Source organism: Lutra lutra, chromosome 4, assembly GCF_902655055.1.
Source record: "Lutra lutra chromosome 4, mLutLut1.2, whole genome shotgun sequence".
In the NCBI taxonomy this organism is placed as follows: domain Eukaryota; kingdom Metazoa; phylum Chordata; class Mammalia; order Carnivora; family Mustelidae; genus Lutra; species Lutra lutra.
This window is the reverse complement of record NC_062281.1, coordinates 31,848,835-31,862,424: the sequence shown is the minus strand read 5'-3', so window position 1 is coordinate 31,862,424 and position 13,590 is coordinate 31,848,835. Positions and strand designations below refer to the sequence as shown.

General features: G+C 37.2%; 1 long non-coding RNA gene across 1 annotated transcript; it reads left to right on the top strand.

Annotated features, from left to right (window-relative positions):
* The first annotated feature begins 2,091 nt into the window (after window positions 1–2,091).
* LOC125098669 (uncharacterized) lies at window positions 2,092–13,356 on the top strand. Its single transcript, XR_007126904.1, has 3 exons — window positions 2,092–2,281; window positions 7,910–7,912; window positions 13,345–13,356. It is a non-coding gene; the product is annotated as an uncharacterized LOC125098669 (long non-coding RNA).
* The last annotated feature ends 234 nt before the right edge of the window (window positions 13,357–13,590 follow it).

Below are 13,590 nucleotides of genomic sequence, written 5' to 3'. Positions count from 1 at the left end.
ATTATAGACTTTGGCTTAAAATCTAATTGATCTGATATAAGGATTGCCACCCCAGCTTTCTTCTGATGTCCATTAGCATGGTAAATTCTTTTCCACCCCCTCACTTTCAATCTGGAGGTTTCTTTGGGTCTAAAATGAGTTTCTTGTAGGCAACATATTGATGGGTTTTGTTTTTTTATCCATTCTGATACCCTGTGTCTTTTGACTGGGGCATTTAGCCCATTTACATTCAGGGTAACTATCGAGAGATATGAATTTAGTGCCATTGTATTGCCTGTAAGGTGACTGTTATTGTATATTGTCTCAGTTCCTTTCTGATCTACTAGTTTTAGGGTCTCTCTTTGCTTAGAGGACCCCTTTCAATATTTCCTGTAGAACTGGTTTGGTGTTTGCAAATTCTTTCATTTTTGTTTGTCCTGGAAGCTTTTAATCTCTCCTTCTATTTTCAATGATAGCCTAGCTGGATATAGTATTCTTTTTTTTTTTAAAGATTTTATTTATTTATTTGACAGAGAGAGATCACAAGCAGGCAGAGAGGCAGGCAGAGAGAGAGGAGGAAGCAGGCTCCCTGCTGAGCAGAGAGCCCGATGCGGGACTCAATCCCAGGACTCCGAGATCATGACCTGAGCCGAAGGCAGCGGCTTAACCCACTGAGCCACCCAGGCGCCCCTGGATATAGTATTCTTGGCTGCATATTTTTCTCATTTAGTGCTCTGAATATATCATGACAGTTCTTTCTGTCCTGCCAGGTCTCTGTGGATAAGTCTGTTTTTTTACCATCGTATGTTTTTACCATCATATGTTACAGACTTCTTTTCCCGGGCTGCTTTCAGGATTTTCTCTTTGTCGCTAAGACTTGTAAATTTTACTATTAGGTGACGGGGTGTGGACCTGCTCTTGTTGATTTTGAGGGGGGTTCTCTGCACCTCCTGGATTTTGATGCTTGTTCCCTTTACCATATTAGGGAAATTCTCTCCAATTATTATCTCCAATATACCTTCTGCTCCCCTCTCTCTTTTTTCTTCTTCTGGAATCCCAATTATTCTAATGTTGTTTTGTTTTATGGTGTCACTTATCTCTCGAATTCTGCCCTCGTGGTCTAGTAGCTGTTTGTCCCTCTTTTTCTCAGCTTCTTTATTCTCTATTATTTGGTCTTCTATATCGCTAATTCTTTCTTCTGCCTCATTTATCCTAGCAGTGAGAGCCTCCATTTTTGATTGCACCTCACTAATAGCTTTTTTTATTTCAACTTGGTTAGATTTTAGTTCTTTTATTTCTCCAGAAAGGGCTTTTATATCTCCCAAGAAGGTTTCTCTAATATCTTCCATGCCTTTTTCAAGCCCGGCTAGAACCTTGAGAATCGTCATTCTGAACTCTAGATCTGACATATTACCAATGTCTGTATTGATTAGGTCCCTAGCCTTCGGTACTGCCTCTTGTTCTTTTTTTTGTGGTGAATTTTTCCGCCTTGTCATTTGTCCAGATAAGAGTATATGAAAAAGCAATTAAAATACTAAAAGGGTGGCAAAGACCCCAGGAAAATATGCTTTAACCAAATCAGAAGAGATCCCAAATCGTGAGGGGAGAGAACGGGGATAAAAAGACGTTCAGAAAGAAAAAAAAAAAAGAAAACAATTTAAAAAAGAAAACGAATAAAGAAAAAATATAAAAAAGAAAAGAATATATATATATATATATATATATATATATATGTATGTTAGATTAACTAGTTAAAAATGTTAAAAAAGAAAAGGGTAAAAGTTAAAAAAATTTAGCAGAAGAAGAAAAAAAAATTGAAAAAGAAAAGAAAAAAAAAATTAATTTAACTGCAAGGCTAAAGAATCATGGGGAGAAAGCCATGAGTTCCGTGCTTTGCTTTCTCCTCTGGAATTCTGCCGCTCTCCTTGGTATTGAAACTACACTCCTTGGTAGGTGAACTTGGTCCTGGCTGGGTTTCTTGTTGATCTTCTTGGGGAGGGGCCTGTTGTAGAGATTCTCAAGCGTCTTTGCCCCAGGCGGAGTTGCACCGCCCTTACCCGGGGCCGGGCTGAGTAATCCGCTAGGGTTTGCTTTGCTTTCGGGAGCTTTTGTTCCCTGAGCGCTTTCTGTAGAGTTCTGGAGGACGGGAATGAAAATGGCGGCCTCCTGGTCTCTGGCCTGGAGGAGCCGAGAGCTTGGGGCCCCACTCCTCATTGCGCCCTCAGAGAACAGCACCCATTTACTCCCGTCTGCCTGACCTCCAGCAGCGCTCCAAGCTCACTGAGCCTGCGACCGGTTCAAGGTCACCCCGAGATGTGAGCTCACTCCTCGGCTCTGTCTCTGTAGCCGGCTTCCCTGTTCTAATACCTGCAAACTCTGTGACACTCAGCCACCCCCGATTCTTCTGTGACCCTGTGGGACCTGAGGCCACGCTGACCCTGTGTGGACTTCACCCTGGTTTAGCCTCTGGGGCGATGTCCCTCAGCGGAACAGACTTTTAAAAAGTCCTGATTTTGTGCTCCATTGCTCCGCTGCTTGCCAGGAGCCGGCCCCTCCCCCCGCATTCTATCTTCCTGTTGCTTTGGATTCACTTCTCCACCAGTCCTACCTTTCAGAAAGTGGTTGATTTTCTGTTTCTGGAATTGCTGTTCTTCTTCTCTTTGATCTCCCATTGGATTTGTTGGTGTTTGCAATCTTTAGATAAGCTATCTAGCTGATCTCCTGCTACCTGAAGTAGTCTCAGCCTGCTACTTCTCCACCATCTTGACTCCTCCTCCTAAAGCAGATATTCTTAATAAGTGCGTTGTTGTAAGTTAAGTTGAAGTAGCTTGAGTTCCTATAACAAATAAGTATCAGACTTATACTGAGGTCTGAGTGATTCCAAAGATAAGGAATGGATGGTAGGCAATTTAAGGAGTCCTCTAACTCATTGTGTGAATGTATTTTAATAATTTATTGTTCATCTTTACAGTTTTGGCAGTTAGGTTATTTCTTAATTAGTATTTTTTTAAAACTTAAATTCTTTCTTGTTATGTTGTTTCTTTTTGGTGATTCAGTGATTATATTCAAAACCCTGTCTTAATTTATGAAGACATAAGGACTTCGTACTATGGACTTGATAAGAGCTGCTCTACTACTTGTTTGAGAAATTAAAATCTTAATTCTGAATGAAAAACTGGATGTTTGTAAGCAACTGCAAGAAGAGAAGGATAAATAGACATAATTTGTCCAGAAACAGTATGATAGTCTTCTGGATGGTTTCTGGAAAATTCTCAACAGCAGGTCAACATTTCTGGACTTAATAATGGAAAGTACAAGTAATGAGAAATTTTAAGGACTTTTGGATTCTGAACCAGCTGATTAGAATACATCTTCTTTTCTTTTTAAATTTGTATCAAAAAGGAGGTACCTGGCCCATCTGAGCATGTGTAATTGATTTGGTGGAATTGTGTTCTAAGCATGAATATTAGAGTCTTCTAATCTTTACAAGACAAAGCTTTTCAATTAGACGGTAAATACTTAAAAAATATGGTCTTCTACTCTTATGCTCTTAATATAATGAATTGTTATAAATCCCAAATTCCGTGCAAAGAGATGAATCAGCCAGCTGTTTGATAGTTCTCATCACTGGTATAGTTTATGACCCTTTCAGCTATTTTTAAAGACACATGGAAGACAGTATATTTTTCATGAAGTGGGTGTGACATCCTCTTCAGTGTCTCAGTATGGTTACTGCTTACTTCTTGACTTCCTGAATGTTTCTGCACAATGCTTTCCTCTTTTGGTTTGGCTATAGGTCTCTCCTCTGTTACTCTTAGGCATATACCTCATGGTTCCCTTTCAAGGAGTATATTTCCTTTAAGATTTAAGCTCCTTTGGCAATTAATCCAAACTTGTGGCTTTACATAGAAGTCGAGGAATCATTAAATTATTTATGTATCTGGGAGAACAACTCTATCACACATTATCACATCATTTACTCAGAAAATATTTAGATTTCATTGGACATCTTTATTTTTTTGTGAAGTACAATTGGCATACAACATCCTATTAGTTTCAGGTGTTTGTCATAGTGATTGATGTCTTTATACATTAAGAAATGATGGTCCTGATAAGTCGTTACCACCTGTCACCATGCAGAGTTATTACAGTATTCTTGACTACATTCCCCATGTCTTACTTATTTTATAACTGGAATTTTGTGCCTCTTATTCTCTTTCACCTGTTTTGCCTACCGCACCCCCTCCCCATAACCAACAGTTTATTTATTGTATCTGTAATGGATATAACTTCTTGAAAGGGAGCTATCCCTTTCATGTACCAAAAAGGTCTCAGATGTATATAATTTTCTTATTTGTAAATACTTGTAAAGAAGGTAACTTGTAAAGTTCAAAAGGAATGTTTAATTATTTCTATATTGCAGAAGTTAGAACTAAAGTTTTGAGGACTGAAGTGGCCTAGTATACAATGTCACATGGCCAATTGGGGAGTAACACTCAGTTCTCTTGGCTCCTAGTCCCATGCTTTTGTGACCCTTTACACATCACTTTTATCTCTACGACATCATTTGGTTCTTAATACAGCATGCAGGCAGAAACAGATTTGGTCTTCCACTAGTTGAGAGATGAGAATATTGAGCCTTAAGGGATTTTTGCCCAAGGCTACACAGTGAGAAACATTTTGCTTCCAAGTTCATTTCCACTGTGATTTGCTGACTTGCCAATTTTAATAAATCCTAAATGGCCTATTAAAAATTCTACAACCTCTTGGTTTTAAAAAAAATTTCCCTTTATATTCATAATTAAAAAGCACATTAAACTAATATATCAATACTTTATATAGAATTCAGTCTGAATTCTATAGGGAATTTGACCTGCTGTTCATGAAGTACTAAAAATTGTGGCAAATAGTCTTTTTTTTTTTTTTTTTGCAAATAGCATTTTTGATTGAGACCTACATCTGTTCTCTTGCCAATAAAATAAACATTTCTTAAGTGATGCATATGATGTAAAACTTTTTAAAATGTTGAAATTCTTTCATTCCTCTAAGTCAAAACTAAAAAGCTCTTATAATTCGTTTCCTTGAAAACTAAATTGATATTAATTTAATACCACCATTAGCTTTATCTTTCAAAACATCTGTTTGTTTGCTAAATGTCCCTTATGAAGTAGTTCAATATTTATTACCAGGAAAATAATGATATATTCTGATTCCACTGCTAGTAAATTAATAGAAAATGGAATAAAAATGTTCTAGCTCAATGTTCTCTCTCAAAGTTGCAGGAGTATGAGAAAGTCACTTCTCTGTTCACTGAGGTCCTATAATAGTTTTTTCTATTACTGCTCTTACACATTACCACAAATTTAGTGTTTGGAACACACGGGTTTATTATGTATTATCTCTGTAGGTCATAAGTCTGACCCATGTTTTGTTGCAGTAAAATCATCATGTCAACAAGACCACATTCACTTAAGGAGGCTCTAGGCAAGAATCTTCTTTCCTTGCTCATTCAGCTTTTTGGCAGTATTCATTTATTTCTGGTTGCAGGACTAAGATCCATTTTTTGTTTTTTGTTTTTTTGTTTTTAGTTTTGTTTGCTCATTGTTGGCTGGCTCTCATCTTGGAGAGGTCACCTACATTCTTTGATTTCTAGGCCATTTTGTCTTCAAAGCCAAAATGCTCATGACTATCCTTTTCCCACCTTCTTTCTCGCCGTTTATCTGTCATCACATTTCTCTGACCATAGTTGGAAAGGAACTCCACTATTAAGAATTACATCATTCAATTAGGCATAATCCAACAAAATCTCCCCATCTCAAAATCCATACTTTTAATCATGTCTGCAAAGCCTCTTTTGCTAACTATAAGATAACATTCACAGGTTCTGGGAATTAGAGCATAGACATTTTGCAGATCTACTATGCCTTCCATAGGTCTTTTATTAGATTCTGTGACTCTTTGAGTCACATTTATAGCTGCAGAATAACTGCTTTTGACTTCAGATAAATAAGAAATATTGGAAATATTGTGGCTCCTGTTTTCCTGGAACTCAAAGTCTTTCAGTTTAATTGCACTAAAAATAATTTTTTGGAGGGGCACCTGGGTGGCTCAGTTGGTTAAGCATCTGACTCTTGATTTTGGCCCAGGTCATGATCTCAGGGTCATCAGGATTCTTTCTCTTTATCTCCCTCCATTCCTCTCCTGACTTGTCCACTCTCTCACTTTCTCTGAAATAAATAAATAAAATCTTAGGGAAAAAAAAAACTTTTGGGGTGCCTGGGTGGTTCAGTGGGTTAAAGCCTCTGCCTTCGGCTCAGGTCATGATCCCACGGTCCTGGGATAGAGCCCTGCATCAGGCTCTCTGCTCAGCAGGGAGCCTGCTTCCTTCTACCTCTCTCTTTGCCTGCCTCTCTGCCTACCTGTGTGATCTCTGTCAAATAAATGAATAAAATCTTAAAAAAAAACTTTCTGGAAAAACAGGCTCAGTTCCAATTTATGCTAAATATAGAAAATAAAAGGTTGATTTTTGTTAATTCAATCACTCAGTGCAATGGGAACAATTATAGTCTTGGTTGTTTAGTGTGAAAATGATTGAAGGTCCCACCTTGAAGATGTGAAGCAATGCTATGCAAACGTAATCATAATAAATGTAAATGGCTATTGTTCATTAAAAGACAACATTCAATTTAAAAGAAATGTAATATAATGAAAAATAAATATTTGGTCTTTGCCTCTGGTTCCTGGCAAACAATTCCTAAAACCCTTGAAACTCCAGAATGATTAAGAATGTCTTTTGTATGCTAATGAGATATCTGCTGGCAGGGAGCCCCTATATGGAGTCTGGTTAGGGGCTAGTTGCCAGAAGACCAATGTACAATTAAAGAGTTTGAACTTTTAGCTCCATCCCCTGACTCTGTTTCCTTTAACCTTTTTTTTTTTTTTTTTGGTCAAATCTGTTGACATTCAATGAGCTTTTAAATTTCAACATATATAATATAGGTTAAAATTTTTTGTTTCTGTACATTATAACCTTCTTGTTTCTAACTGATATTTCTCATAGTTTTACTACAGACTTTATAATTCTGTTTTTCTTTTACATAGCTATTTTCTATTATGTCAAACAGTTTCAATATCTGCAATTCTTTCCGTTTAGGTCTATGTTTCTTATGGGCTGACTCTTCTAATAGTAGCTTGTTTTCCTGTGTGTTTGGTGATTTTTATTTTGAGGTCATTCTTGCTTTCAATCTGGAGGAGACCCATGGACTTAACTTAGGAAAGCTTTAAACCAAGGACAGTTTGCCTCCAGTGTTGCGTGGGTGGGTGAGCTTTCCCATACACTGCAGATCCTTTAATCTTTGTTTCAGGTCAGAGGAGGAATCTCAGACTCAACTTTGCCTCCTGGTGCTAGTCCAACATCATTGTTTCTTTGGGACTCTTGCCTCTGAATGGTGTCTGTTGGTTTAGCCTATCTTCTTGCCCCTCTGGCTACCTACTACTCAAATTCTCTATGTATTTAGCCTAGACTCCCTTCCTCTGTGGGCCTGGCTCATTTTCATCAAATTCTTTTTTTAAACATTTTTATCAAATTCTTTAGAGATTCCTGCTTTGTCTTGTGCCTGACCCAGTCCCTGGTCCCTGGAAGCCCTGGGCTGAGGTCTACTTTGTTGGTTTGTCTATTTTCTTTTTTTGGAGGGAGTGTGACTCTAGGAACTATTTCCTACCTTTTGTGACACCAGTAGTGTCTCTAAGAATGTGCAGTATATGGTTCTATTTGTGAATAATATCATTGCTCATACCACATACCATTTAGATACTAGTACCTCTGGAAGTAAAATAAGCCACTGGTTTCTTGGCATGAAGATGTGCAAGCAGGAATCCCAGAAGATAGCTACGTGTTTGTATCCTGAGGAGGTGAAGAAGCTATATATAGAGAGTCAGATTTTGAGAAGCAAATGTGGCAATAACTATCTCACTTGTATTTGTGACTAACTACTAAGAAGAACCCAGAAATTGGACATCATGGCAAAGACAAAAAATACAGTCAAATCTGTGCTTGCTTTGTCAGAGGAAAGGCATGATAGTTTCCATGCTGTTAAGAATATTCTAATTATTAAATTATGAAATAGCTTTAAATAGAAGCTTGTCATGAGCACACTGCAAATAAGAGAACTTATCATGAGCACACTATTTCATGTTGTTTTGCTCAATCATAAAACAACGTTCACATGATTGTAGAGTAGGTTCAGAATTCAAACTCAGTAACATTTCAGTATGTATTTAACTTGGCTTCAAGCGCATCATGCAAAGCAAAACATAATACTGTCACTCAACAAACAAGATACAAAAAGGGGTAAGAAGTGAAGGAACCTAACACAAAGTCAGTTCTGAGTGTGCCGTTAAGGTGAAGCCTCAGTTTAGGCCAGGTCACCTCTCAGGGTTTACTGCTTATTCAAGCCAAGGGAGAATCTCTGTCATGTTCAGAGATCAAACAGGCAGAGGCTTTGGTGGCAGTTACCTTTCTGATGTGGTCAGATGTGGAAAAATCTGGAGAATCTGACAGGTTGCTGCAGAAGTCCTACCTTTGTAAAGGAGTTTAATCAGTGTTGGGCCTCCGCTGGTTCTGGTGTTGATCAGCACGTGATTCCTCCAGGCTCTCTTGGTTTTGTTGGTTATCAGTTCTGGATGACGTCAGCCTGTACTGGTTTTCGTGATATCCAGTCTCAGATGCAGTACCTTTGCCTGCTTATATTCACTGCTTGACATGAGTGTTTCCATCTTGCTCTCTACAGAACTGTTTTGTTTTCTCTAGAAAGCATAAAAGTCAGGGTAACACATGAATGATCTAGATGAGGAGAATTCATCTTCTCTCCAATTCTGTATGTGGATGTATAACTGTGGAGGAGTTAAAATTAAAGTTTAAATTAAAAAAATATCTAAAATTATAGTTGGCTTTATTCAAGTCTTTAACAAAAAGCACTAATTTGTGAAGAAACCTTAGCAATAACAAATCTTTCTTCAATTATCACTGATTAAAATGTCATGTTGTCTATTGATTAAAACAGTGTGTGTGAGCAAAGGAAAACTTGTAGCCTCATTTCTTCCTAATGAAATAGAATTTGGCATTCATCTGAAAATTAAAAATGTGTTTTAATTTTCATGGTACCCATTTCTGTCATTTCAGGCTATTGAATAATGGATAAGGAAAAAATATGGGGAGTGATAAGAATAAAACTTTTGTAGCAGACACTTTGTAATGCTCACACTGTTGCCAAGCATGACTCTAAGTGGCTTAGGAATTTTAACACACATACTCCTCACAACAACCCTATGAAGTAGGCCTTGTTGCAATCTATATTTTAAAGATGGGGAAACAGAGGCACAAGAAGATTAACCAACTTACTGAGTCCAAAAAAAAAAAACCAAGAATATGGACAACATATCTCAATATTGAATTCCCAGAGTGAAATGATTTCTGAATCCTTATGTATTTAGGGGCACCTGGGTGGCTCAGCCAGTTAAGCATCTGCCTTAGTTCAGGTCATAATCTCTGGGTGCTGGGATTGAGCCCTGCATGGGGCTCCCTGCTCAGCAGGCAGTCTACTTTTCCTTCTCTCTCTGCCCCTTCCGCCTGCTCCCTCTCCCCCTTTCTCTCTCAAATAAATAAATAAAAACCATTTTTTTAAAAAAACCTGATATATTTAGAAATGAACAGCAGAATGGAATGACCTTACAAATCTAAATGAAGATTTTTTTTTTCATATCTGTTCATTCGATGGCTTCTGAAGACATTTGTTTAAATTTGAGTCCAATAATTCAGAGACCTATTCAAATCCATTCATTATTTCACTGATCTTCTCCACCCCCCATCTTCTGGACTGCTTTTGTTGATGTTCTTCCCCAAGGCAGTTTTACCATGAGAATCATTGACATTCATGTAGTAAGACAAGGAAGGCCAGATAAACTCTATAGACAATAAGGCACTCTGAAGACAAGTGCCAGCAGCAATAATATTGTATACTTTTTATGTGAACACAGAGGACATCTGTAATGAGTTATACTCATTGGATAGTTTCATGTGATTGCCACCTTAAGTGAGGTGCCTACCCAGTGAAGTCAGTAATAGAATGAAGAATGGCTTCAGAAAATTGAAATGAAAAAATAATTATGAATTGGAGATGACAATGGAAAAAAATGTTGATGGCAAGGGATGTAGAGATGGTTGGATTGAATAGAAGAATATGGTCTTCAATTAAATAAAAGAATTTGATCTCGCTTATTCAGAATTTTTTGCAGATAAACTAGAAAGTTTTTCTAACATCTAGACCTAAATAAATTATAGCACATACACTACAGAGAATCTACAACCATGATCAGTGTGTTAATATTTATTTTTTTATTTAGTTCAGAAATGCCATTGGCACATTATACGTAAAGAACTTACCATGAGCTAAACAGCTTCATAAGCTTACTATGAATAAATCACTTGAATGGATTTATCCTCCTGGATATTTTCTCAAGTCATAGGATGGAACTGAAGTCTTAATAGAATGCAGAGTAGGAAATCCATATTTTGCTGGTGTGTTTGTAGGGAAATTGATAAGGACATTATTAATGACGCTATCTCATATTTTCTATGTTGGCCCACAGAGGAGATGTCAGACAGATTTCCATGACATAAGAAGTTGTGCTCCTCTTGAGTGATTGCTTATTACAATTCTTGGGACTTTACGTATCTGGTAAGTGAATGTTTTTCTGTTTGCTTTGGGCACTAAGAATCATGAAGTGAAATTCACAGAGCAATTTTAAAGCTATGTATGCTCCTGTTGGCTTTGTTTTATGCATTGAATCCCTCTAACAGGCCAGCCTTTATTCTCCTTTGCACCCATTTCTCAGTTTGTCCTTTGCTCTGTGGTGTTATCTATAAGCAACTATAAATCATTCTGAAAGCACTTTAGGGTATAATTACCTGAACAGATGTTTTTCCTTATCAAAACTTAAAAGTATGATAAAAAAACACAGATAAAAGGAATGAATTAACAAATATGGTAAAAAGGACTTACCAGAAAATCACATACCATTATTTTCTGAGTATGATACTTCCATGTCTGAAGAAGATCAGAGAAATATTAATTTCTTTCCAGTAATGGAAAGAAAGAAAGACGCAGATATACAACTAAAATACTGAACAAATACTAAAACAGTGTTATTGAAAGGAATTACGACACCAAAGTCACTTAGAACTTGAAATTTACAAGATGGTTATGTATTGGAAACACTTCTACTCAAAGGCTCAAAAGCCTTTGAGATGTATGAGCTTTGTAAATTATTCTGGTTCATGTAAACCAATTGTAAATTATCCATCCTACTTGTTGGTCCATTTAGCCGGTGGGGGAATTCAAGGGACCAAATTTGATTTGTTATACATTTGCTCTGGCTTATTCAAGGGTCAGATTTTTGGAACTGAATTTCAATAACATAAATAACAGTGCTGGAGTTGTGATTTGAAGCCAGACAGCTTGTTGATTTCATCCTCTAATCACTGTGTTGGATTGCTTGTATCTGTAGGGGTAGATAAAGTTAATGTGTGGTAACAAATGACCTCCCAAACTTAGGGGCTTCACATCATAAAAAGTTGATTTTCTCATTCTCATTTACATGTTCACCACGGGCTGGCTGGGGTTTTGCCATCTGTTGTCTTCAATCTTAGACCTAGGCTGATGGAGATGTTCCTATCAGGGCACTGCTGGGCTCATAATAAAGGGAACCTGAATTCATGTACTGGATCTGAATTCCTCTGAAAAGTGGCACATTTCACCTTCTATTCACATTTCATTGTCCAAAACAATTCTGGTGGCTAAACCTGTTGTTGTCAACAGAATGGGGAGATACAATTCTCCAACAGAAGAGCAGTAAATATTTTGAATAATGATATAGTATAAACAGTGTTAGAAAAAGTCTTACCCCCTGGTATTTTTTGTTTTGCTAGATTGAATCTGGTACAGTGTTTAGTGCCTGAACTTTGGCTGTCTGTCTAGTACATAGACTGCCACCATTGGATTCTGATCCTGGCACAAATAAATGGCACTTCCTTCATTCTATCATATCAGGGATGCCAACTCTTTGAAGGGATAAAACCTGAAACAAAAGCCTCCTAACATGGCCTACTTTCATACATTCTTTCCTAAGCTGCTTTATAAAGGATGAGTAGGAAGGATATATGTGACCTTGGAAAAGGTATGAGGTCTGGTATACGTTTACCTCATGCAGTTGTTTTGAAGATTAAATGAGATGTTTGACGGTGGAAGTCATCTTTAGCATCTTCATCTTCCAAAGGTGGAAGTTTGACATGTGGATAATTGCTCAATACATTTTTGTTAGTAGTAGTATTCTGGCACAATGTCTGCTGCTGACTTCATGGCTCACCTAATACTCAAGTAGTCATCCAGGGAAATCACTTACTTTTAAAAAACTTGAAAAAAACTCCACATTCAATAAATTTGTGTTTTATTAATACAATGGTATGTAGGCATACGCATGCATGGATACCCAAACAACTAGAAAAGATAGATGAGATAGATGTGAAAAACTGTATTTCATCTACTACACAGTGCAAATAGATGTGCCAAATAATTTGGAGATGCTTTACAATAAATAAATCTGCACCCTCTGGGCTGTTCTGCTCCTCCAAAGTTTCACTCTGACTTGTTGGTGTATATAGACCTCTGTGTCAACTCCTTCAGTAGTGCCCTCATCCCAACACTGGCCTCTCCTTAACTGCCAGTCCTCTCACTCAGCATTATTCTGTAGGTTTGGCAGACCTTTTTGGTCAACATCAAGAGGCTTACTTAAATCTTAATGATTTCACATGAAATCAAACTCTCTTGAATTTAAATTTTCATTAAAGCGCACATGGTTTTAAAATTGAAGGGCCAAAATATTCCATAAAATATGTTTTGAATTTAACGAACCCAAGACTGTTAGCAATAATCTGAATTCCAATGAAATCAGCACGTGTGGCAAAGATCTGTCTACTCTGGTAACCAGCAGTGTCTTTGTGCCCCAATTTTGACTTGACATTTTATAGAACTATAGCAAAAGGGAATACGGTTGCTTGCTCAAGCTCAGCTTTTTGAGGCATTTTCTGAATAAAATGGGGGAAAACTCTTCAGGAAAGCAAACAAACAAGTGACCTCATTCGCTAACATACATACAATTGAGTTAACTTTTCTCTAAGGCAATTACATATTATCATGTTAGTACTGTGCTTTGCATTTTCTTTGTCTCCTCCTCTCAAGAAATATTTCCCTTAGAGTGGAAATTCAATGATTTCTGTCCTTATAATTAACATTTTTCTGTTTGCATGAGGAAAGAGAGTGCTTTCCTTCGAGGTAGGAGGCACAACACAGATTCATGTGTTGGAGTGGTTTTCTATCACTGGAAACAAGCCTTATCACTGAAGTGTTGGTTGAATTAATGTTTTGGAAGACAGAGTAATTTCTTTCCATTGATTTGTAACTATAAAAATATTTGTTTTTTATTTCTGATTGGTTTAACTATATGACCTCACTTCCAATTTTGAAATTATAATCTAGGTGTAAATAAGAATTGGAA